This window comes from Orbicella faveolata, unplaced genomic scaffold, assembly GCF_042242905.1.
Source record: "Orbicella faveolata isolate gen_17 unplaced genomic scaffold, um_ofav_v1 contig_46, whole genome shotgun sequence".
In the NCBI taxonomy this organism is placed as follows: Eukaryota; Metazoa; Cnidaria; class Anthozoa; order Scleractinia; family Merulinidae; genus Orbicella; species Orbicella faveolata.
In genome coordinates, this window is record NW_028301576.1 from 29319725 (window position 1) to 29344453 (window position 24729).

General features: G+C 39.3%; 1 long non-coding RNA gene and 1 pseudogene across 1 annotated transcript in view; one reads left to right on the forward strand and one right to left on the reverse strand.

Annotated features, from left to right (window-relative positions):
- Positions 1-156: 156 nt before the first annotated feature.
- LOC149099531 (uncharacterized) lies at positions 157-8087 on the reverse strand (annotated as a pseudogene).
- Positions 8088-14757: 6670 nt separating this feature from the next.
- LOC149099532 (uncharacterized) overlaps positions 14758-24729 on the forward strand; it is a 31743-nt gene continuing 21771 nt past the window's right edge. Inside the window, exon 1 of the long non-coding RNA XR_016203691.1 lies at positions 14758-14997. This is a non-coding gene — a long non-coding RNA (uncharacterized LOC149099532). The remainder of the gene's footprint in view (positions 14998-24729) is intronic.

The following is a 24729-nucleotide window of genomic DNA, read 5'->3' on the forward strand; positions in this document are numbered from 1 at the left end:
TTTCTCTTTGAGTGTTCAACTTGATATCGCACAAGTGAGCGTAGCAAACGAGTGACATACAGATTTCAACAAGAGAAATAACATTTCCTATCTCCAAGCAACCATGTATTATTTTCTTCATTTTATAAACCTACCAATTACGAGGATTTTTCACAGTTTTCCAAAAGTTTCCGACCATTTTCCGAAGATTTCCGAAGATTTCTGAAGATTTATAAATATCTCCCAAATGTCATACGGTATTTCCGAACTTTACTGAAGATTAGCGAAGATTGCCGAGGAAGATCCGGGTATGTTTCCACTTAAGATCAATAACCTTTGGCTCATTACTATTGAAACATGACAAACTTGACAACATGTCCTTGGTGATATCAAACACGTGTAAAAAAGTTATCGTCATTTTCGACACGTTGCAATACTGTTTTCCTCGGTGGTCAAACTCAAACAACCGCAGCTTATTGGCTTGTTAACATTGAAACAAGGCAAACTTGACAACATATGATTGGTGATATCAAATACGCGTAAAAAAAACCCTACTTTTGGACACATCACGATACTGTTTCCATACGTCGTCAAACACCTAATAAGCAACCGTCATTTATATAATAAATCTCAAATAGCACACTTATGTCACCTTATAGCAAACTTCCCAAAACCTTCAACTTCACTTCATTCTCCAATATAAAAAAAACTTCCTCCCCAGTACCTTCCCTTAACTGCATCAAGGCCCGCACTTTCTAACCTGTGGTTACCACTAGTTATATAGTATATATCTAGTATTAGGACCTCTATGCAAACCACTTTTAGTGATGGAGCTTCCTAATAAAAGATTGTTACTACTAAAACTATACACAAATGGACAGAGATAAACAAGAAATTCTCAAGTTTCTGAAGTCATAGCATCATTTCTACCATCATGCAGAAACTAATTTTCACAAAAGAAATTGATTGCTGCATGACAGCTTCGGAGAACCATGCGAAAAACAAACTAGGCTAGTCACCACTGCTTTTCAGCCCATAGAGTGACATCATGTAGACTGGTAACAAGTAATAGTGACCATGTCCACAAACCAGCACATTGTTCGCATTTGTTAGCTTCCAACTTGCTTTTTGAAGAAAGAAAATTTATTTTAAATATAATCCAAACATAAGTATTTGAGAGACTATTTTGTTCTGTGAAAGATCTACTTAGTGGGTAAGAAAGGATTTTTGTACTAGATTGATGCTTGAATCCATATTGAATCGAAGGACATCAGTCTGGAAACTAAATCGATCATCCAACCTCCCTCCCCTTTGGAATTTCTGGGCTCTTTGACCCCTAAAAGACCCCCCATCCCTCTAAAAAAAAAGGTAAAGTCTGCATACAAGCCAAGTGACCCATCAGGCCAGAGCTTATCCTGGTTTCTGTAGCATGAAATGACCAGGAGTATTTCTACTCCCCCCTGGATGGGATGCTAGTCCATCGCAGGCTTGCCCCCAGAATTGAATTTGCCGCTACCTATTTATACATCTGCGTGGAGAGAGGTACTGTGAGATTTACGTGTTTTGTAAATGAGCAGCCAGAGTGACAACGAGAACTGTTTCAGTGTCTGGCCCGATAGCCCAGGGCTATTAGATTTTCCAATTGGGCTAGTGGATTCTGTCCTTCCCCTGCCCAATGAGCAAGTGAAATTTCTTCCAGTTGAAATTTGTTGAGAACATTTTTTGGAGGAAATTCAAATTGCAGAAGTATTGTAGGAAGTGAAATTTTGGAGGGGCTAAGGGCTAGCCCAGAGGACAAGCCCAGAAATTTGTTTTCTTGTGGAACTTGTAACAATGGTATAATGCTAGGCAATGAGCTATGTTTTGTGAACTTGTGTGACTGAAAAACATCAATGTAGTTCCAAGATTATTCTCTTCCTCCATAAAGATAAGTAAATTTCTGCAATTTAACTGACCTATGAACTGAAAGAACAGCGTACAATGGGTAGTGAAAGGCCGCATTTTTTTTCAGACTTTTACATATCAGATTCAGTTTACTTGGTGATAATAACGAGTGCATAACTCACAGGAAGTTAACATGAGTTAAAACTGTATTTGTTAGATAAAATGCCCATGTATTGGCTTAACTGCAGAATACCCTGCCACTTCAAAGCTAACCCCCAAAATTGACTGGATACGCGGATACGTGGATACGAGGATGGAAAGAAGAGAGACCCTGGGGACGAAGCTATGAGCAATAGGAGTGGATACGCGGATACGCGGATACCCGGATACGCGGATATGAACTTCGCGGATTAAAAAACAGAACACTACTCTAATAGTTCTGTCGGAAATACTATTTTACCATTACACTTATCCTTTAGTCACAAATTCTAGTTCAACGGTTATAAAACAAAGGATTACTCTGATTGTTCTGTCAGAAATACAATTTTACCATTACACTTATCGTTTAGTCAGAAATACTATCAGAAATACTAGTTCAAAGCAAACTTTCGTGTCCAACTATTCTAATTTGTAAACACATGCAACATCCTTCAGAAATACGATAAACAAATCTTTTCCACGGTTAACATACTGCCAAATAAATTCGGCCAGATATGACGAATAATGTTCTTTCCTCCTTCCATGCGTAGGAAGGTTCACTTTCATCTGCCTCCAGTGTCCTTCCTGTTTATTTGTGTCATAACCCTCAGGACTAACGAACTCTACAGAGTGGTTTACAGTTTTGTGAATGTATCCGTACTTATCTAAGTTCACATACACTTTCCAGCAGTCGCTCACTATGGTGGTGCCTGGTTCAATCCATTCTTGTACATGCTTCAATAATGTCCCTTCAGTCCTGTCTTCCACGCATACAATGAAGCACTTTCTCGATTCCTCTTCGATTCCGCCGAAAACCCACTGTCCCTCCACTACATGCCCGCGATGATACTTTCTCTTTCCAATCTTCGATTCGTCTATTTGTACAACTTTTCCAGGTCCTCCAAGTTTCTCTCAGTTTTCAAACAGTGTCACTTCACAAAGTTCGCGACAAAACATGTCCCAGTCCACTGCAGTGTGGGAGCCAAGGCCAAGTTGCTGTTTAATTTGCCATTGCTCTAATCCTTGGCTCCACCAGTACGTAAATTTTATAACCTCTTCTATGGACAGGTTGGACTGTTCAAACCAGCTTCCTTCTCTGATGCTCTTTTCTGTTCTGTGCCTTTTTCGTCCAATTTGCCTCCTGCATTCCCAAACATAACCATCAGAACGGTCACTGCACTCTCGAAGCTTCATTTCGGAACAGCAAATGTCACATATACGATTTGTCGCAAGAAGCTTTTCTTTTTTTAACCATTCAATGGTGTAGTCTTTCGTCCAAAGGTGATTTCGAAGCAGTTCATCATACGTCAAGAAACCAGTTTCGTTATTACGCCTTCCATAACTTCCTATAGAATGTGAACATTGTACACCTATTTCTTTACGCTCAACGGCCGCGCACCCAACTTGTATTCCTATTTTTCTTTTATGAGTCACAGAGTACATTTTCTTCCAATTTCTCTTTACGCTTCTGATAAACGTGCAACGCATTACAAAATGTCCTTATCCTGTTTTCCGAATGCAAATTGACAACAAATGACCATTAATATTTCCATTCGCTTTCTGTTTCTTACACCGACAATAACTTCACACGCTTTGTTATAAGACATCTGATAAACGTATAGCGCATTAAAAGATGTCCTTATCCTCTTTTTCATATGCAAAATTTACAACAAATGATCAATAATATTCCTTCCGCTTTCTGTTTATTACACCTACAATATCTTCGCACGCTTTGTCATAAGAGAAGACATTTGTTACAGCTTCTATTATTCTTCATCAACGAACAATACCACCAATCCCACTGGGCACAGGCAAAACCCAAACTATAACTTTGCGCTGTAACAATAATTGAAATCAGCCCAGTCAAACAACCAAAGACAATATTTTATGGTTTAGATAGCTTTCCTTTTGTTATATTCATTTACCCCCACACGAACTCACGGTAACATTATTAAACGTACGTTCTTATACAATTCAACTTTCTCTTTAACTTTATCGCACCTCGGTAATTCAATAGCACGGAAACCTCCAACAAATAAAACATATAAACATGACCTTGTTTCCATACCTTTTTACTCTAATTCCTCTTTATGTTTTCAAATTCATTATCTGTAATTATCAACAATTTTTCATTTTTGGTGTCAAAAAAAAAAAAAATGACATGTTTCGCACATTTATGACACAATAAGCCCCTATAGCATTTCAACCATAGAAACAACAAAGCAAATGATACGCTAACATGCCGACAAATAAATCCTACACAACGTTCTCTCGCCCATAGTCAAGCTGCACTGGCAATACTAACAACTACTTGATCTTGTAAAGATGTCTTCTTCTCATCTTGCGAAGTTGCGAAAACAACCAGACAACACCTGGGCACTACTTCAAAAACGTTTAATCGCGCTCCCGGATCCGTTCGAAAAACTTTTTCTGCCTAATGTTTGGAACTTCATCGTCAACAAGTCTCATTCCTTGAGCACTAATCCAGGATACGTATCCACAAGTCTTATCACCACGACAACTTTCATTGCTGGATCAGCAAGTACACTTGTCACTGGCACACAAGAGATGCCTCTAAACATCTATTCAATCTTCGTTGGTCCACTGACGACAGGGAAATCACAAGCCATTAAAGAATGTGCTGTTTCTCCGATGGTTGCAGTGGTCAGGGAAACAGATTCCTCATCTCCAGTAATTCAAAAGTGCACATCCTCAGGACTTATAAAGACAATCGCTGACAACAAAAAGGGATTCCTCTTGTCCGGTGAGATTTACGATGTCTTATTTAAATTACTGAAGTCCGACGAAGAGAACGCCACTGGAGACGTGCAAGTTCTGTGTCAGCTATTTTCTGGAGAGGAAGCTTCATACAGGTACGCCACAGAAAGAACGCGCAAGATTGCATCAAACACTCCTTTTTGCATACTTGGTGCTACACAAGTTCCGTTTGCCGCCCGCCTTGTCACGCTATTAGACCAGGGACACGGTCTTATTGACCGATTTTTAATAACATTTCCAAAATGCCTCAGGCCATCCCCACAAGAAATGAACCAAGCAGTGGAAGCATTAAAGGAAAGTGCCCTTTCAAATTGTGAAGATATATTCATAGAAATCGCTAGATTGCATACATCGCGCTCAAGCTACACACTGACGCAAGAGGCAAATGACACTGTCAACGGTCTCAATGAAGAGTTCATTGCAGAAGTCAATGAAGCCATTACAGAAGGCAGGACTCCGCCAAAGACAAAAAAGATCGACGTAATTCTGCACGTAGCTGCCGTACTCCATATCTTCAACCATGTCGCTTCGCAACTTCTCGAGCATACACAACCCACACCGCCAGCAGACAAGATTGAAAGATCAACACTCCTCAGTGCCATTGATTACGTTACTTGGGCCGAATCACAGAAAGAAATATTTGTTGAGGTAAGCATTGTACATAGTATTTCACTTCCCCTCATCCTATCTCTCTGAGATACAAAACATGTAAACAAAACACAGGTCTTCCTTTATAATACAACGTGATAACATCCAAAAACGCGCAGCCGAATAGCCATAGTCACGTAAGTAGCGAAGTGTCAATTTCTCGTTCTAAAAACGTGAAAAAAGAAAGTAATACACAAACTGTGTAGTCGCGTAGCAAGGCTTAAAGATTTGTTTATAGTTCGAGTGGCCGGGTATTCTGCAATTTCTCCCCCACGTACATACCCTGCCATACACACGAATTTCCACGAGACCGCTTATGCCGTACCCAGTCGGTAACTAATTTGAAATGCACGTAATTTTAAATAATGTCACAATGGCGTACCTATGCATTGTGCTTGCTACACTGTATGCAGTGTTGTCTTTTAACGACTACTTTACCAAGGGAAAATAATAACCCGTAACATGGAGAGTACATTCTACGTTCTTTTAAGAGTCAGAGCCCAACAGAGCTAAACAGAATGTATGTTTTCCGTTTTAAAAATGATAGTTTACGTAAAATAAGCTAAAATAGCACATTTCACAAAGAATTTCCAACCGATTTTGTGCTTCGAAAAAAATTACCCTAAGATCACACAGCGAAGAACCTAAGAGCGCGCCTAGCAATAAAAAATGTGAATACAAATCATTCGTTCTTTAAAACAACGACCACGCTTTCCAATTCATACGAGTATAATAGCGCACATCTGTATTTTTTTGACCACAAAAACAAACATGTCCCCCTTTTTTATGTGATATTTTTAGTTCCTGGGCGAGTTGATAACACCAACACTGGACGACGAAAAACCGCAGCCGACAGCATTAGCAGTGAAGACCGCCTGCATCCTATTCTCCGGACCTGTCTTCACCTTCAGGGCATTCAAGTAGAGCGCCACTCAAAAGTTGCGTGGGATTGCAGAAGCAGAATTTCGAGATGCCATAGTCAGTTTGGAAAACTCTGGAATGGGAAAAATCTTTTCCTTCAGGATCCCGCAAACCACAAACCCTGTCACAGTTTTTGTGAAGAATAACCCAGATTCAATAACATGGCCGAGTGATCTGTGCTCACAAACAGAGTTTCGGCAAAGATACCAGTTACCAACGCATCGCAGTGTCACTCCTGCCATCAAGAGAGGGTTAGAATCAAGAGGCCATGTACCCTCAGGCTTTTTCAGTGATTAACGACGATCATACGAACTATGTACAACACATTCCCATATCTTTTTGAACTAATTTTTGTCGTAAATGATATTCTGGTTCCATCGGTTAAGAACATTTTCCAATCAATATAAACTATGTAAAATATTTTCACATATAGTTTTCGAAAAAGTTTTCATTAGTTAATGTGATTATTACATTTCAGATTGGCGTGCTACAGTCAAAATGGTTTTAAATATTAAAACATTTTACACTTCATGGATCAAAGTATCTTCGTCCATTAATACTTCGAATCTTGGATTATTTCTAAGGGAGGGCTGGTGTTCGCCACCACGTATCCACGTATCCGTGTATCCACTTCAATATACACTTGGATTATTTCTAGGGGAGGGGTGCTCTTCCCAACCACGTATCCACGTATCCGCGTATCCACTTCAATATACACTTGGATCATTTCTAGGGGAGGGGTGGTCTTCGCCACCACGTATACACGTATCCGCGTATCCACTTCCATATACACTTGGATTATATTTAGGAGAGGGGTGATGTTCGCCACTACGTATCCACGTATCCGCAGTCTTCAAGGAAGCAGCTTTGAAATGGCAGGGTATTCTGCAGTTACTCCCATGTATTTCAATCTCCTATCTCGGATGTCTTGGACAGTGTTCAAATGGCAGCCGGCTGCAGGCAATGTCCTCACCCTTACGGGCGACTTTTCATTGGATACATTGCTATCATCAGCATTGCTTTCTTCAGCAACATCACTGAATCGTTACGTACGCGACTTGGGCCAAGTTTTAAAAGCTTGTAAAAGCCAAGCTATGATGTACTTCTGCTTTATATTTAGTTAGTCTAAATACAATCCCAATATTTTGCATAGCAGTTTAACGCATCATAGTTAGCTACTAACCATGAACGCATTGAGTAATAATTGTTGTGGAGTAGTAATAATTGTTGTGTGTGGTCATCGAGTCCTTACAGCGTTTGGCGCATTTTAAACCAGAGCTACGACCGTCTTTTTGTATAAATGTTACGCCACCTGTTAACCTGTTACAGAACTTGACTCCAGAATAAAAAATAAAGAGAGATTAACTAAGCTTACCTCCGCGACGAAGCCCACAGAGACCTTTCGCTTGCAAAAACACTTGAACGCCCCAGCTGAGTGTCAAACGCGTCGACCTCCTACTTCGTGTAAAAGTACTTCAATGTTCCCACAACTTCATCTCCGACCCACCCTTCTTAGCAACCAGATTTTCTTGTAACACTCGATATAAGTTTGATCTCCAAAAAAAAAAAACAAACAAAACAAAACAGCAAAAACAAAAAAAAAAAAGAAACAAACAGCCGCGTACCTGTGTAATAAAAAAAAAGGCGAACATATTCCTGCAAAAGTTAAGCTCTAAATACCTCTCTACCGAAGATAATGAGTTCTGTAGTTGATGTTTAGCCCGGGTGTTAAGCGGTTTTCCTCGTTTGGACCTTCGGCAGTCTAAAATTTTCACAGATTTTCTACGGAAATTCTTATCCAAACCTTTGAGCGTATGCTTTATTTGTTTGAAAATCTCAGGCGATTCCAACAATCCTTTGTTTTTTTCAATTGCAATTTCTCGAGCGTGGACATAAACTATATAAGCTTAAAATCGCCATTGATACTTCAATAAAGCTGTTATTATAAAGCTGTTATGTTCTCCCAGCCATCACAGTCAAAAACTATACTGAGGCAATTTTCACGGATAGAGCTATTCAGCCTACTCGAACCAATGCCATCCTGGAAACTAAGAAAACCAAATTGAATGTCACAATTGACTTAACTATTGAGTATGGTTAAGCTAAGCTTATTAGGTACAAAGTAATTGATTTTATTAAAAAAAAAAAAAAAAAAAAAAAAAAAAGCCTTGTAGAAAAGCAAATGAATATCTAGGTGGAGATAGGCAGTGTACGGGAAGTTAAAAGTTAAAAACTGAGACAATTTCAATTCAGAATGCAAGGCGGAAACAGATTTTCAGTAAAAAGATCTATAAAATTAACCTTGGCCCTTCAGTGTTTTTTCCCTTACAGCTGGATCTTGTCCTTTTGTACACTTCAGTGCAGTGAACTTTAGCGATTCGGAGAACACGTACGGTAAACTCTCGATTCCTCTGATCTATTTGACTAGCACAAGGCGTAGACCTCTCAGCAAAACAGCAAGGCTATTCTTTCGGGTTTTCCCGTCAATTTTATCTCATTCTTTTTTCAAGAATTTGGGCTTCTTTTCTTCAGGAGATCCTGCGAGGAATATTTGGAAAGAAAGATCTGCCTCTCGAGCAGTGCAGCGCGCGTCAAATGTTGCCGCCTTTTCATAGCCTCGACCGTGTAGTGTTCTAGCGGCTTTGGACCCTCCTGACTTATGACCCAAGTAAAATGCTTTATTGAGTTTCCTGGTTTGTGACGGGTTTGGCTCCCTTGCCCGGACGGCTGTAAAACTCCAATAAAAGAATAAAACAATAACAATAGTTAACTTTCTTACGGATGAAATGAATTAAATAGAAGGTATCTTCGCCGCAGTGTTTTCAGGTGACATCATCAAATTGCAGTATCCAAAACTAAAGAGCCACGAAAGATTTTATTCTCATCAGGTATAAGGGGGTCTAAATTGCTATCTCTGTTATCAACTTTTCAGCCCGATAACGTGTTTGGTACGGAAACTCGCGCATTCTGAATTTCATAGTTATGGCCGTGCGTGACCTAAAGCTACGATCGCGTTTGTCGAAAAATATACACCAGTGATTTTTAGCCCTTAAGAATTAAAGTATTAGCAAAAGTTCTTGTGTAAATGTTTGTTGGTTCAGTTCAGATAATCAGTCCGCTATAAAGCCAAGGTAAGTTCAAGGCTCCAGTCGCTCAAAAGCTGGATAACGCGATCCACCTGAAAAATCACTATCCGGTGGTTACATGTTGCCAATCACACGCGCCCCCCAACGATTTTTTTCCCTTTGAAAATGAGTTTTTGGCGGACGACAATCAAATGTTTCCATGACAACACTAGTAGTTTCGCGGTCGTGTTCAATCGTCGTCGCTTATTATGACAAAGTCGATTCCCATTTCGTTGAGGTTGAGGGTTATCATGAGGAGACAACGTAGTCTATCTTTTCTGAAGAAGGCGATTCGACTGTACGAAACCACTGGAGCTGTAAGCGATCTGCCAAGAAGAAAGCGCGGATAGCGCGATTTGTTTCCTTTTGAACAACCGGTTACACTATTTTCCGTCCGGCCGTAGCCTGCGTAACAAACGTTTCCGTGGGGTTGGAGAGCAAAGAAAGACCGAGGAACGGGATTTTCGGTGTTTTGCCCGCGCGAAAAAATGGGCGCGGTAATTCTTTGCTCCCGAACCCCACGGAAACGCTTGCCATGCAGGCTTGTCCGGCCGCCATAATGGTGTGCTACGGAGGTGCTGTGATTGGTCAACTTTGTGGGCCGTCCGCTTAAATTTAAAGTTGTTTTTGTTCCCAAAATGTTTCGTAATTTATCGCCAAGGAGAAAGTCAAAGAAACGAATGAAATTTTAGAGGCCAACATTTCCGCTCAGCGTTGTGTGGACTGTGGAGATTGTTGTTGTTGTTGTTGTTTTTTTGTTTTTTTTGTTTTTTATCAGTTTTTTATGGATCTGAATTATTTTAGCCGGAGAATTTCTTGTCATTCTTACGAAAGAGCGGATGTTTCGGGAACCACTGCACTATTTCGATGTCTATTCGCAGCTTAGCCGGATAAATCACTAACCACGCGCATTATTTCGTCGATTCACCTTACATTTTGCGGTAGCTGGAAGCAAAGGTTATCATGATTAAAGAAAAACTTGGTAGATAGAAGGTCTCGGGCAATTGGAACAATGTAATATATAATTTACGGAAAAATCACACAATTCTAAACGACATTGACGCAAAACGTTCCTCGAATCGTTCTTCTCGAGGTCATAATTGCCATCCTCGAGTAACCGTTTTTTGTACTCTCTTAGCTATATATTTTTTTTCCTTCCAAACGTTCTTTTCCTTAATTTTTTACCTCGAAGCGGATACACCAAAATCATGCAATAATAAAAAAAAAAAAGTCATCCAGCTCGTTTAAGAAAAAAAAAAGCATTTATTTCATTGTCGAGCTTAGTTTGAGGGAAATCTCTTAGGCTGCGTGAGTGCACCCCCTCATATACGAGCGCTGATGACGCGAAAATCGCCCAGCCGTTCCGCGTGGACAGAAATCGTTCCCGAACCCGTCAGACACACAGTAGAGATATAATAAATATCTTACTATAGTTAGATCTTACTGACCTCCTCTTCTCGGTCCGTACTTTAAGTTTCGGATCCTCGTTTCTTCCTCTTCGATTTGCGGCCTGCGCGCGCACTTCCCGCTTCGGCTATAAATCGAGGAAGAAAAAAACCCCGCCAGGGAAAAACTCGCTCTGTAACTTACAATACGGACCTCGAACTCGGTTGGTGAAAGGTATTTAATGAAAGCATAGTTGATTGCTCCAGATTACAAATAATGCCATCTGTGTATTTGTTCGAAATAACCAAGACAGCATTGTTAAAAAAAAAAAAGAGTTGCTGAGGTTTTTTCAAGTGGACCTCGCAAGATTTCGCACGAGACCTTTCATTTGTCACGTCAGTACTCCTCCTACTCCTCTCCTCTGTAAACTTCTGTGCTTTCGACCGCTACAAAGTATAAACTGCTTAAGTCTGCATACAAGCCTAGTGGCACATCAGGTCGGGGCTTATCTCGGTTTTCTGACGCATGAAGCGACTAGGAGTATTTCTACTCCCCCCTGGATAGACTGCTAGTCCATCGCAGGGTCACCTCCAGCAATAAATTTGCCGGTACCCATTTATGCACCTGGGTGGAGAGAGGCACTGGGCTAGTTAAGTGTCCTGACCGAGAACACGATATGATGTCCCTGGCCAGGGATCGAATCGGGACCGCTTGATTCGGATTCGATCCTACAAACTTGACTATACAGCTAACGAACATTTTACATTTCACGACTATTCATATTTTAACAAAAAATTCAAAAGTGTATTCGTTTCTCTAAATATCTTGAATGTAACAGAGACATGTCCTTCAGTGATATACAAAAAAGAGGTTAATATTAATAGCTTATCTGGAGTGGTGCACGGGCCGAGTAAAACGACGAACACTCGGCAGAATTTTACATAGCAATTTAATCCGGTAGTATCGTAATCCAACTCTTCAAGTAACAGCAATCTCACACGTAAAAAAAAAAAAAAGAACTCCACACCCACTCACATATAATTAAAATGTTCTACAGTCTCTTGGGACGGCTTATTGCATGCCCATAACGTCGGCTTCTACAAATGGTATAGTTCTTTTTTTTTTTTTTTACGGCCGTTGTTAGCTGCTACCCCATAGGTTTAAAACCGTGATATCCGGCTTCAAAGTTCGAGAAACAAACTTGTGTTTTGTTACATCGAAAAAAGTCTATATTATTTCCAACGTCTTTCTCGGGCCTTGCCCTCACTTTGGGGTGGGGGCGGGAAAGTGGGGGGAAAAATGGGATGGCAGCCCAGCTATGCGACAGTAATCCCACTATAGCATTAGACACCCTTTCAGGCTACCAAGGGAAAAAGGAAAATGATAAAGGCATTTGGAAGGATGTGAAACAAGACAAATCGGAGCAACAGCACATGTATAATAACCATAGTTCTAAATTGATAGTGCAAGTTACAAGAGTAGAGGTGCGTGTGTTGTAAAAGCAAAACAAGGGGAACACGCAGACGAACAAACGCGATGTTTGCGAGGCAAAGAATGCATACCAAAAACGTTACCTATTAGTACAAGGTAAAATACAAGTTTGCAAGCTCTACGGGAACCGAGGGAATACGTGAGGGAATAGTACTGTGCAAACCCGATATTCGAGAGGCAAAGCGTGCATAACAATGACGCTACTGAATATTACAAACGAAGCGGTGAACAGAACAAGGGGAGAAAACTTAAAGAGAGCCGAGGGGAAACCACTACACAGATCCGGCGTTTGTGACGCGAAACACACATAAAATTATAAACAGTTCTACAACTTAACAGTAGAACAGTTCAACGAGAAAAAAAAAAGGACGTAGGGGAAAGGAAAACCCTAGATAAAAGTCAAGGGAAAAGGTGTGCGCAGTAAATGATTTTAAGCGAAAAACCGTAAGAAACAGTTCAGTTATACCGGTAAGGGTGCCGGATTCGGTCTCCGCATACTGGACCTTTTGCACGCGCTTGAACCTGCTGAAGGAGTCACGAACAGTGCAAGCAGAATTTTAAAAGGTGACTGTTAGCCGATAGGCCTGCGGCATAAGCCATCTCGATTCAGTTTATTTATTTTCTTGGCTATCCCCAGCATTTTCAATTAACTTTATACCAATTTACATGACATCATCGATGCAAATTAAACTATTTAGTAGAAAAAAAAAAAATGAGGTTCGGGTTTTAGGTCATTAGCTATCTCCATGAAAATACTCGAACTCCATAATACAGTCGGAGCTCTCCTAGCGACCACTCCAGTAAGCGACCAGCTCTAGTCACGACCACTTTTGTAAAACCCCGTTTTGAACTGACTTAAACTTTGTAATGAAAAGCTCTCGTAAGCGACCGCGACCACTATTGGGATTAACTAACTGGACTTTTCTTTTGTTTTTAAGCTCTTGTAAGCGACCACTCAAAGTCTTTTACATATAAAAAGGCACTTCAATGAAACATTATCGCACTAGTACTTAGATTTGCGGTGATTTAGGTCTAAAAAATCGAACGTAAAGTTTAGCAGTTTAACCGTAAAGTTTAGGTTTTTTTTTTCCTTTGTGAATTATTGACGAGCTTCTGAAGCTCTCGTTAGCGACCACCTTCTATTGCTTTACCATGCAGTCGCTTACGAGATACCCTGATCTCAGAGGTTTTTCTTGATTTTTCTTCTTTTCGCGAAGCGGCGAACACGAATCGCGAAACTTCGCGACTCGTGTTTTCACCACTTCGCGGCTCTCTCGCAGCTCTCTCATGCGGAGAAAAATCAAGAAAAACCTCTGGGACCAGGGTACTTACGAGAGCTCATTCTTGTGAGCGACCAGCTCTAGTTACGACCACTTTTTCGGATTTCCGAGCTCGAGGTGGTCGCTTACGAGAGCTTTGTTTGTATTTGAATGTTTGGTGAATCAAATGTACCAAAGAAAAGCTATTATCGAGATCTCAAATTATGACGCATGGCCTGGTACCTGCAACGGATCTGTTCCTGGGAATATATATATATTGTTCCCAGGGAAACCCTGGGGTACTTCCCTACTTAATATAGGCAGATTCTTTTTACTTCCTGGATGTGTAAATTTTGTTTTACAGCTCCGACGCCCCTCCCCTCCCCTGTAGGGTGTAAGTACTGTCCTCAAGCTACACTCAGCTTCTCTATTCTCCCCACCGTCTCGCTACTGAAGGCGTAAGCACGGCACAGAAACCACACCCACGAGTCCTTTAGTGGGCGTAAATTCAGTGATATCCTCGGACACCCGGTTGTTTTGACCAGAAACTTTCCTGTGACGTAGAAGGCTCCTTCTTGCAGATTTCCTTGTCAAACCGAGCCCTTGTCTTACACACTTCTACACTTACTTTCAACCAATTCTTTTTTTAATAATAAAAAAATTATTGCCAACAATTTGCCCCTGAAAAACAATTTGTATTTTTTTCCCCCTAATTTTCTAACTGAACCGTCGTGATTAACAAATCTGACCCCCGCTTCGCGATCGTCCGATTTTGTTATCACTCGTATGGTTATAGAAATACTGGAATAAAAATAAAAACGCCCCCCCCCCCCCCACCAAAAAAGCGTACGCTCATAACCCATGACGGCTAAGCTAATGAAAACTCTCGAATTACATTATCCAACGATGCAGTTTCTAATAAAAACTCCCATTAGTAACTGGATCATTGGATAATGCAATTCAAGAGTTTATATGGCGTGTACGTGTACCATGCTCCACAAACACGGTAAGCGTACGGTACGCGTAATTTTGTTGGGGCGTTTTTATATTTCTTTTATGCTAGTCTTCTATATTTTCGGGGCTTTTTTTTTTTTAATGAAACAATTATTCCTCTCGAGCTTGTTGGACACAAGATACGCGCCTCGTTAGCTATCTACCATACCATCTCATGCTCGCGCTTCTGCGTCCTTCGGGGGCTCTGGGTCCCAACTTGAAATTGGTGGTAACATTCACCCAGGCTTACATGACGTGGAAGCACGGGAGGCGGCTTCGTAAGGAGGTGCGATGTTCACATGTAATCTCAGCTGTTTTTTCTTTGCGTCGCTCAGGTAAGTAATGTTTCTTTGATATTCAATTCTTAAGCATTATGCAAAGACACCTCCAGCTGTCTTGCGCTAGTAAAGCAAACCCATGGGCTTTCAGCACGAAGGAATGAGTCAGGGATGTTAAAACAACCACCTTTCTTATCACATGTTTGCGTTCCCGAATTTAAATTTCCAACAGGGGTTTTAGGAGTGTATTTTATGGGGTTCCATCCACGCTAAAAATAATGTTTTGATTTCAAAGTTCTTGCTTTGTATCAGTTCCTTTTCCAGTTGTAGTGCTCGATGTATCAAATTACTTCGTGGAAAATGCTCGCGCTCGATATTTATTTACGAATTGGATAGTATCGGAAAACCAACGAGTGGGTTTTCTCACACAGCTCAACGCGTGGATAATTAATGTGGCTACTGTTTTATTTTTGTATAATTTTGCTGTAAAGTAAGCAATGTTGTACACTGCAAAAACTAAGTTCTTAATTCAAGAGGAAAAATTAACTTGTGTTAAGGGGAATAGTTTTTCATAGTTACGTTCCTTAGGTTAGGGGAGTCCATTGTTAAACTAAGGTCCACAGTGGAGTTTGCACGCTCAATTTGAGGTGCACAACATCTACAGTACAAGGAAAAAGTTATCCTCAAACTGAGGGACTATTACATCCCTAAACATAAGATGTTTTGCGTTAACTTTAATAGCACAAGGATCCTTGTTTTGACATGACATTAATTGGTCAAGGGTATATTATCTTCAAATTAAGGGTCCCTAGATTACTGTAACTCAAGGCAAGGGGTTAATACTATCCAAGAACAAGCTCTAAATTTCCTTGTTATAAGAGATGTATCGTCATGTAGTGATCAAATTAAGGGAGTTATCACTGAGATTTATGCAATGATGATTGTTATTGTCAGGGGCACTTTTACCTTCAAACAAGGGTCAGATAAATTATTGTCCATATATCAAGGCCTAAGTATTCCTCATTTTAAGGAAACATAGGGTAAAAGATATTTTGTTCAGTTGTAAGAAAAGCAAGGTGCGCTAAACTAAAGTAACAAAGCTCCTGCTTGTACAGTATCAGTCAAGGGATTGCGGCACCTACATGCGCGTAAAATGCATGTAGGCTGCGTTTAGTATTTGTGGACAGTGCGCGGATGGTGCATGTAAGCGGTGTGTAATTACATGTATGTAAAATTTACTGATCTGGTAGTTACATGCATTTGCGTGTAATTGTACACAAATGTGTGTATTTTAACTGGAGCAAGAAACCTTTGTTATTCATAAACACAGTTGCATGTATTTTGCAAAACAAAAAGCCACCACTAACTTGTATTCAAAACATGCGACTTTCAATGTTCACAACAAAAAGTCAATTTAAAAGCCGACAAGTATTGCTAAATTACTGGACTAGCTCGAGCACCTATCAAACACTCTTTTTTAATCTGTAGCAGTCCGCACTTCTGCTTAACGTCAAAACTTAATTCTTAAAGATCTCTGAGCTTTCGTTTATGTTAGAACACATATGACGTACGTCGCAACGTAATGTTTACCCACGCAAGAAATGTCATTTCAACTCCTGTTCTTTCGATAACAATGAATTAGGGATTCAAACAGAAACTCGTGGATTCTCTCTTAATCTTTAACAGCGAAGAATTGAAAATTTTTTGAACAAAATCTAAGCGAATTCGTTAATTTTCAATTCATCAGATTCGTGTGTAACCCCCCGATGTTTACACCCGGTTCATTCGATTATTTGGCTTAAATTACAATACATTTCACTCAGACTACCGATAAGCTAAGTTTGAGAAAAACATTGGGATTTTCATCCATGGGTTAAGTCCGGTTGACAGATCATCGCGTGTCTGTCTATGTATTCGCGTATGCAATAAAATGAAGCAGTAACTAATTTCAAAACAACTCTCACACTGCACAGGATTTCCACCTGGGGTAGATTTTGGTCACGTGCTAGGCAATGCTTTTCAAGAAACAGATTGAATTTCATTTTTATCAGATCAAAACAATGTTTTCAGATAGAGAACATTCGCTTCTGAGCTATTAATGACGGATCTTCAAAGGCTTTCTAAACTTAAAGAAGGATGACTGATGTTTAAAAGTTAACTGAAAATCTCAAGTGAAATATTGTGTTTTGCTGTTATTTTGTGTCTGTCAAGCATCAGTTCGTCAGTTGCTGGCGCCCTTGTTGTTTCTCACGAAAAGAAAAAAAAAACACAATGGGAAAAGCTTTTCAGCACTGGTTAACCCTGAACGCTTTGGAGTACGAAATATTTTTAATGAATCTTCGGATTGATTTAAAGTACACTGATTGCTGTAATTTAAAATTTGAAGTGATGTTATATGTTTATGTTCTGTTATCTCAGTGAATCCTAGCTAACATGCGTGCCCACCGCTGGTGCCACTTGTTGAAACTACAACGGAAAAATACTTTTACTGTAAAGCACTAAGCTGGTTTAAGGAAACTGGTCGATTCTGTCGGAAACGTTTGATGACCAGAAGTACTGTAAGAAGGCGAAAGACTAAAATGTATCGCAGTGCAGTTTAGTACGGTAAATGTTACACGGTAAATGTTTTGTTTTCATTACATTCACTTTTAATATTTTGTTCTCCTTATATGCACTTAATGAGTTCCAGTCGAACGACTGCAAGTAATTTTACACACAATATCACGTTTACTACGTGTAATTACATGTGTTTAATTACATGCATTTTCGTGTATTTGTGTGTAAGGTGCGTGGACACTGCGTGTAATGTGCGTGTAGTACACGTGCTTAATGTGCGTGTAATGCTGCAGTCCCTTTGACCGGTACTGTACTGCATCACTACAACATAACAAAGTGAGGTGACTAAGTTAACCGGTTCTTTATTTCTGACTGTTATCTCAACCCAGTCATTGTCAGTCATTGCTGAGTAATATATCCATACAATGCACAGTAAGGCATTTAGTTTCAACATAACCCAAAAGGTTGCAAACTTGTACAGCAACAGAGTGCAGCCACAAAAGCCAGTCAGTGGTGACTAGCTAGTAAGTACATCCATTATAAACATGAAGTTGCAAATTACAGCCAATATAACAGAATGTCAACAGAGGTCAACATAATGCACAGTCACAAGTACTGAGTAGTATCCATAGAATGCACAGAAGGGTTCAAGTTTCAACTTGCTACATGTTTTTACAGCAACAGAATGCAGCCACAAAGGCCAGTCAGTGCTGACTAGTATCCAAAAGTAAACAAAGTTTTAACTTGCAGTCATTTGCATAAGGGTAACTAGTTTGATGTTTAACCAAGGAAGCTGTGTACTTGGATGGCCTGTTGTTAACAAAGTCATTCCAAAGGTACTCCTGCAGAAACAAATAAGCTCCTTTGGCCTCCGGTAGAGACTCAAACTCAAACAGGTAGTAGGCCGCAATTAAAGCAGCAACTCCACTACTGATGCTTGATGCTTCAAGTATTGAATTGGAACTACTAACTAGATATGTTTGATATGGTTATGGTGATCTGGATGGAGGTTGACAGTCGTGCAATCCTGAAATTTAATTAATCAAGACAGGGTCTCAGTCATCATGCACAACATATATCAAATACTTTGAACTTATGTTTGTATGGCTTTCCCTTGGAGACTGGTTACATTCAGTAGTCTTAACTTGTGCGAGAGAAAAGAGTAGAAAACAAAATAAAATGTATGTATGTAAATGTATGTATGTATGTATGTAGAGGGTTGTAAATTGTTAATGTAATGTAGGTTGGATAAGGATAATTAGGGTTCCAAATTGTTTTTTACCTCTATTAAGATAAAAACAATTAAGTGACCAGGGAGGCGCGGTGTCCTCATGGTTAGTGCGCTCGTTCCCAGAGCGAGCGGTCCGGGTTTGAGCCCTGGCCAGGGACAATGTGTTGTGTTCTTAGGCAAGACACTTAACTCTCACAGTGCCTCTCTCCACCCAGGAGTATAAATGGGTACCGGCGAATTGTTGGGGAAACCTCACAAATTGCGGGGGAGTGACCTGTGATGGACTAGCATCCCGTCCAGGGGGAGTAGAAATACTCCTAGCCACTTCATGCTACAGAAACCGGAATAAGCTCCAGTAGCTATGAGCCATTCGGCTCCAAGGCTTCACTTTACTAGTTAATGGACATACTTGTAATCTTACCTTAGCAACAATAACTGCAAAATCAGACACTGTTGAATCAAGACATCGATCTCCTCATCTGTGGTATCTGTGGTTACAAAATAAAACAATTAATGCTTTTTATAACACAGTTTTGGAAGATTGATGAAGTTATCTTCTCATTCCCCCCTTCAAATTATTCATGTGAATAAAATGTACATTAGTGATTACCATTGTAATAAATGAAATGAAATGAAATAAATAAACAATAGAAGGGACAGTTCCTGATTTACTGCCTCCCCCCCCCCCCCCAAAAAAAAAAAAAAATCACAAAAGAGTAAAACATAAATAAATAAACAAATAAATACCTTGCTCTGGTTGTTGTTTTAAAGAACTTAGGCCTTTTTCCACCGTGAGCCAAGCATTGTTGGTGAAGTATTTCTTAAGAGATTGTGTTACAAGCAGAAATTCATCTGGCTCAACATTCCACCCCTCTGGCAATACTTCCACACTTTCTTCTTCTAAGGCTTCATCATTTGCAACAGCAATGCATGCTTAATCGTTATCAACAAACTTGTGAAGTAATCTAGTCTTTCCCTTATCAGTCACTGAAAAAAAGTGGGCTAATTTAATTGCATGCCATTAATAAAAACCCTCAACTTTCAATTCCAGTGATTTCTATGACTAATTCACACACAGTTCACATTCAATCTGTCTAGGGATAAATCTAATAATTAAAGCTTGATGTGTGCATTGAAAATTGTTAGTTCACTACCTGACCACTGCTAATTGAAGCTCCCAGTGAGTAAATAGTCTTATTTAGGTCTGGCTGGTCTGATGGCTATGAGAATGGACACAAGAAGAGCTTCAACTGTACCTGTTATATTTTGTCTACTCCAATACTGTATTTCTAGGAACTTGAGTGTGAATAAGTTAATACTTGAGGTTTTTATACTCACTGAAACTGAAGGTGTCCTCATCATCCTGATCATCATGACCATTTTCACCAAGCATGCAGAGAATATTTGGAAGAACTTTTTCCAGTTGGCTACAATTACACCAAACTCTGTGACTGGTACCTTTCTCTTTGATAATGCTCTGGATACTCTTTAAACTATAAAACAATGAAAAGTGAAGACCACAAAGTTTTGTTAATTTCATGACTGAGTGTTATTGCAATTCCAGTTTATACCAATAAGGAAACTGTTCTAGTGTTATGCAAAACTTAATTGCTCGGTCATCATGCAGATGGTTAAAGTTACTTACATAGATCTCGTTGCCAATGATAGGCCAGTCCTGCAATGTTTTTTTTGACATGATTTTACCCATCTGAAAGTTGCAGCAGCTGCCAAAGGCAGGCCTCAAAAGTGACTGACAAAGTTGCTTTACTTGTGGTGTGCAAGCATCACCTCAAACTGTTCTTTGCAAGAGCACCCTTTAAGATATCTCTGAGGATCTTCAGGTCAGGCTGTCTCAAGATTGGCAGCTATAAGTTTCCAGTCGGTTAAGCCAGGTCCTGGCCTCACAGCAACAACTTCTCTTGTAAGGTCTATATCGTGTTTCATATGCCATCTGAACATCGTCTGAAATAAGCTGAAAACATTTTTCTATCAGATTTAATTGACTTTTTTTTCTCTTTTCTTACAATATGCTGCAAATATGCCTTTGACTCAAAAATGGAAGAAGTATCCTTTCAAGTCAACATTAAGTATGTAATTTGAATTTAGGTTTTTTTCATCGAGGTTCATGACCTGTTGTATTTTAAATCTATTTTAAATGTGTCTCAACTAAAATTTTGTGAAGAGACTACACCTCAGTCATCGCGTGTTTTGGAAAGCAGCATGACCTTTTGACAGGCAAAAATTTCTCCACATTAATTTTGTGCCTCAACAAAACTTTTTTGTAATCCCAAAACACTTCAAATCAGAAAAACAAGTGTGTATGCAAGAATCTGGATACCATTCTGGTCTAATAAGGAAAGATAAAGACCATAAAAACTTACCCGTTTCTCCACTGGGGTCGAAATTACATGCAGACCACTGATTACCCCAAGAAAATGTGTAGCTTTCACAGGAAGGACGCAATCACGTGATCATTTAATGAATTCAAAATAGCGCTAGCCGTACCCGTGTGTGAAAATTGGGGTATCTTAAGGTGTGTATTAACTAATAATCCCCTCAAAATTGCACTTGACTTCTACACAAGCGATACAGAGCCGACCAGAGAGTCCCATAACTGATACTAATTAGCATAAAATTGCCTAAAATGTGAATGAAAACCAAGGCTACAACCAGTTCAAATATTGCATTCATGTTTGGTCAGCTGGCAAGGCACTTTTTTGGCAACAGTTAAAGTGTCTATGAAGTAAAAAATAATTTCTGCCTATTTGAAAGGCTTTTCAAAGTTAAGAAGACTGGCATTTGCCTTTTCAATATATCTTTTTTCGTTTTTTGAGATATTTACATGTTTGTATTATGCAAATGAGGAAAGCGATGACGTCATAGGTGGTTCCACCGAAACAGTACAACACTCAATCAAGAGTAACTCTAGAAATATTAAAGCAGTGTTCTTTAAACTTGGCACCAGAAATGTACATCACTAAAGAAAGAAAATGGCATCCCTTGTGTGGTTGCTATGACAACAGTTATGCTGCTGGTCCTGTTTTAATTAAGACTAAGATTCCCAGATTTTCTCTTAAACAAGGATCATCCACTCCCAACAATCTAATGGGGAGAGTAAAGACAATGTGGGAACCATGTGTGTTGTGTGCAGGACCTTCTGTCCTACTTTAAAAGGTTGCAAATGGGGATATTTGGTTTTTCACAGAAAGAGAGTGGAGCCAAGAGTGTTGCCATGGCAACAACATAGTAGGTGTCATTCTGTTTGTTTTGTGATGTACATTTCTGGTGCCAAGTTTGAAGAACATTGCTCCAATATTTCTGGATATATTCTTGATTCAGTATTTTATTGTTTAAGTGGAACTACTTAGCATGTCATCACTATATATACAAAAGCATGAATATCTCTAAAATGAAAAAAAGATATTCCAAAAGAAAAATGCCATTCTTCTTTACTTTGAAAAGCCTTTCAAATAAGCAGCAATAATTTTTTACTTTGTAGGCACTTTAAGTTTGAAATAATGAAGTTGAAGTGTTTGAAATACAAACCTACTTGGAGATGCTTATTAGTGCATGTGCTTATTTCTAGAGCATACATTTTGTTCTTAAAGAGCTGTTGTTTATTGCATTGTTCTAATTTTATTTCCATTGAACTATCATGGTAGCTAGGTAACCAGGCAAAGGCTGTTGTTTTCTTCATCTCTCAGAAAGCATGTGGAGTTATTAGTCACCAGCACTGTGAATTTGTAGTTTGGTTACCACTCTCCTTCAGTGGCATCCCGTTTCTTACACTTGTCAGTGGCAGTCATACATGTAATAATGGCTAATGCTGATGCATGAAAATGGCCAATTATCTATTGAATGTTCTTTGACTGGTGGATCGCGTGACAAGTCACAACAATTGCAATTGCTTATGGCTCAACTAGCCTACAAGAGTATCCTCTATTTTTTTTTGGCTCCAGTTATGAACAGGAAAAAAAAACAGATACTCTTGCAGGCTAACCTAACTAGTGCACTAACAGTGGCATAAACTCGATGGAGTTCATTCTTGCATTAATTTCCATGGAAGTTGAGCTCATGTTTTCTAACCTTTCTTCGGTTAGGTCTAAATGTATTACCATCCTTTTTGTCCTGTCGCAAGAAAGGAAACAAAGGCATTGATTTCAGGTCCAAAAAGCGCTACATCATAACACAGCAAAGGAACTTTTATGGTTACCTGTTGTCGAGAGTTGATTGCCAGTAAGCCATTTTGGCGGCAATAGCAGTAATAGCATGAGACTCGGGCTTTCTAGAAGTCCAACGCAAATGGAAAATCACTGGAAGCTTAACCAGTAATCACTACTAGTGATTATTCAAATTAGTGAGTAGTTAAGTTGACTAGTTGCAATAAAAACAGTCATTTCTCTGGGTTCCGGAAGTTCTGCAAGTTCCACAGTCCACAGTTCTTCAGATTAGTCATATCCTGTTTTACCTTTGATGGAATTGGTAACTTGAAGTATTGTCCCAAGAGACTCTGCTTTGACCTTTTTTACCAATACTTGAAACTCCCTAGGCACATTCTGCTTTGGCTTAGTTACTGTTGCTTGGCTGCACTGGGGTGGAGCTATGTCTCCTTAGCTATGTCTCCTTGGCATTGATAAAGGGGTAGAACAGTGACAATGAGTTGCAGATGTCTGGAATGAAGAAAGATGAAAGATATAATCTTGCTTGTGCATAAATCTAAATCTGTAAAGGGTACTTAACTGAATGCATATGTCTATTTGACCACTGAATTATTTACTTCCTGACCCTGAAACAATTGACTCGTGAAATGCATGTATTGGAAACAATTTAAATAGATTTAAGTTGCAATTATGAAGGAATAAATAAAAGAAACAAATTAATATGTTGGACAATGTATATACACAAAATTGGTAATACTGTCTCAGGTGTTTAAAAGAGAGTGTGCCAAGGTATCATCCACATTGCTTGAAACTTTTAATGAAAGTTTTTACTTGCTTTGTATTACCTGGTCAAAGTCTAAAAGTTCATCATTAGTTGGATTACTTGAAGACTTCTGAAAGTGAAATCAAGATTGGAACAAGAGCATACAATAATTATTAGACTTAATTAACAAAGTGCTAATAGTCTTTGAGTATTTTCTCTCCCCTTAGACCACACAAAAAACTGACAGCTGCATAATTAAAACAGCAATATATTTAAATATGCAATGACCAATTAATACCAAGAAGGTCTTGTGTAACAAGGCTGGTTTGGTATGCAACAAGTTTCAAGGTAACTAAGTTCTGCTTAGCTGAGTGCAAAACATTGAAATTTATGATTGGATGTCATCAACATAAACTCACTGTATTACTGAGAAAGTCCTATAAATTTTTTCTAGTTTCAAAGCAGTTTGGGAACAGTTGGAAAGAGGTTTCATATTAGCAAATTCTTGTCGGTTTAGGAGAACGTTTTGGAAGTAAATTGTCTGTTATGTATTTGAGAATCTAACCAATGGTCAGTATGATGTGAAGAACCATGGTGGAGGGTTTAGACCATAGATGGTCTTAAGAGAGTAAGTACTTGGATACAAGAAAAAAAATACTCCCCAGAGACAAGCTTACAGTCAAAGATATCATCGAAAGCTTACTTCATAGCAGGTTTCAACTCTGGCTGGTCAATATCCATAGTCACAAACTTGAACTGGTACTATTTAAAGAACTAAATGAAGAGCTAGCAAAATGAAGAAAATCAAAAACTTTTTGGGACCGGCTGAAAAGTCGCCATGACAGCATGACAACTGCTAATGGTGTTGGGATAGGGAGTCTGTTAAGATAGAATGTTTCATATGATCTGCATACTGTTTGGATTCCTTGCTCTAGTGGTATGTTCGTATAGAGGCTTATTAGGTCCATTGAAACAAGTATACCTTCTGCTGAGTCTTTTTTTTCTATGAAATTAATGAAGTCTGTTGAATCTTTGAGATAAGACTTCAGTTGTTTTGCAATAGGCTGCAGTAGTTTGGC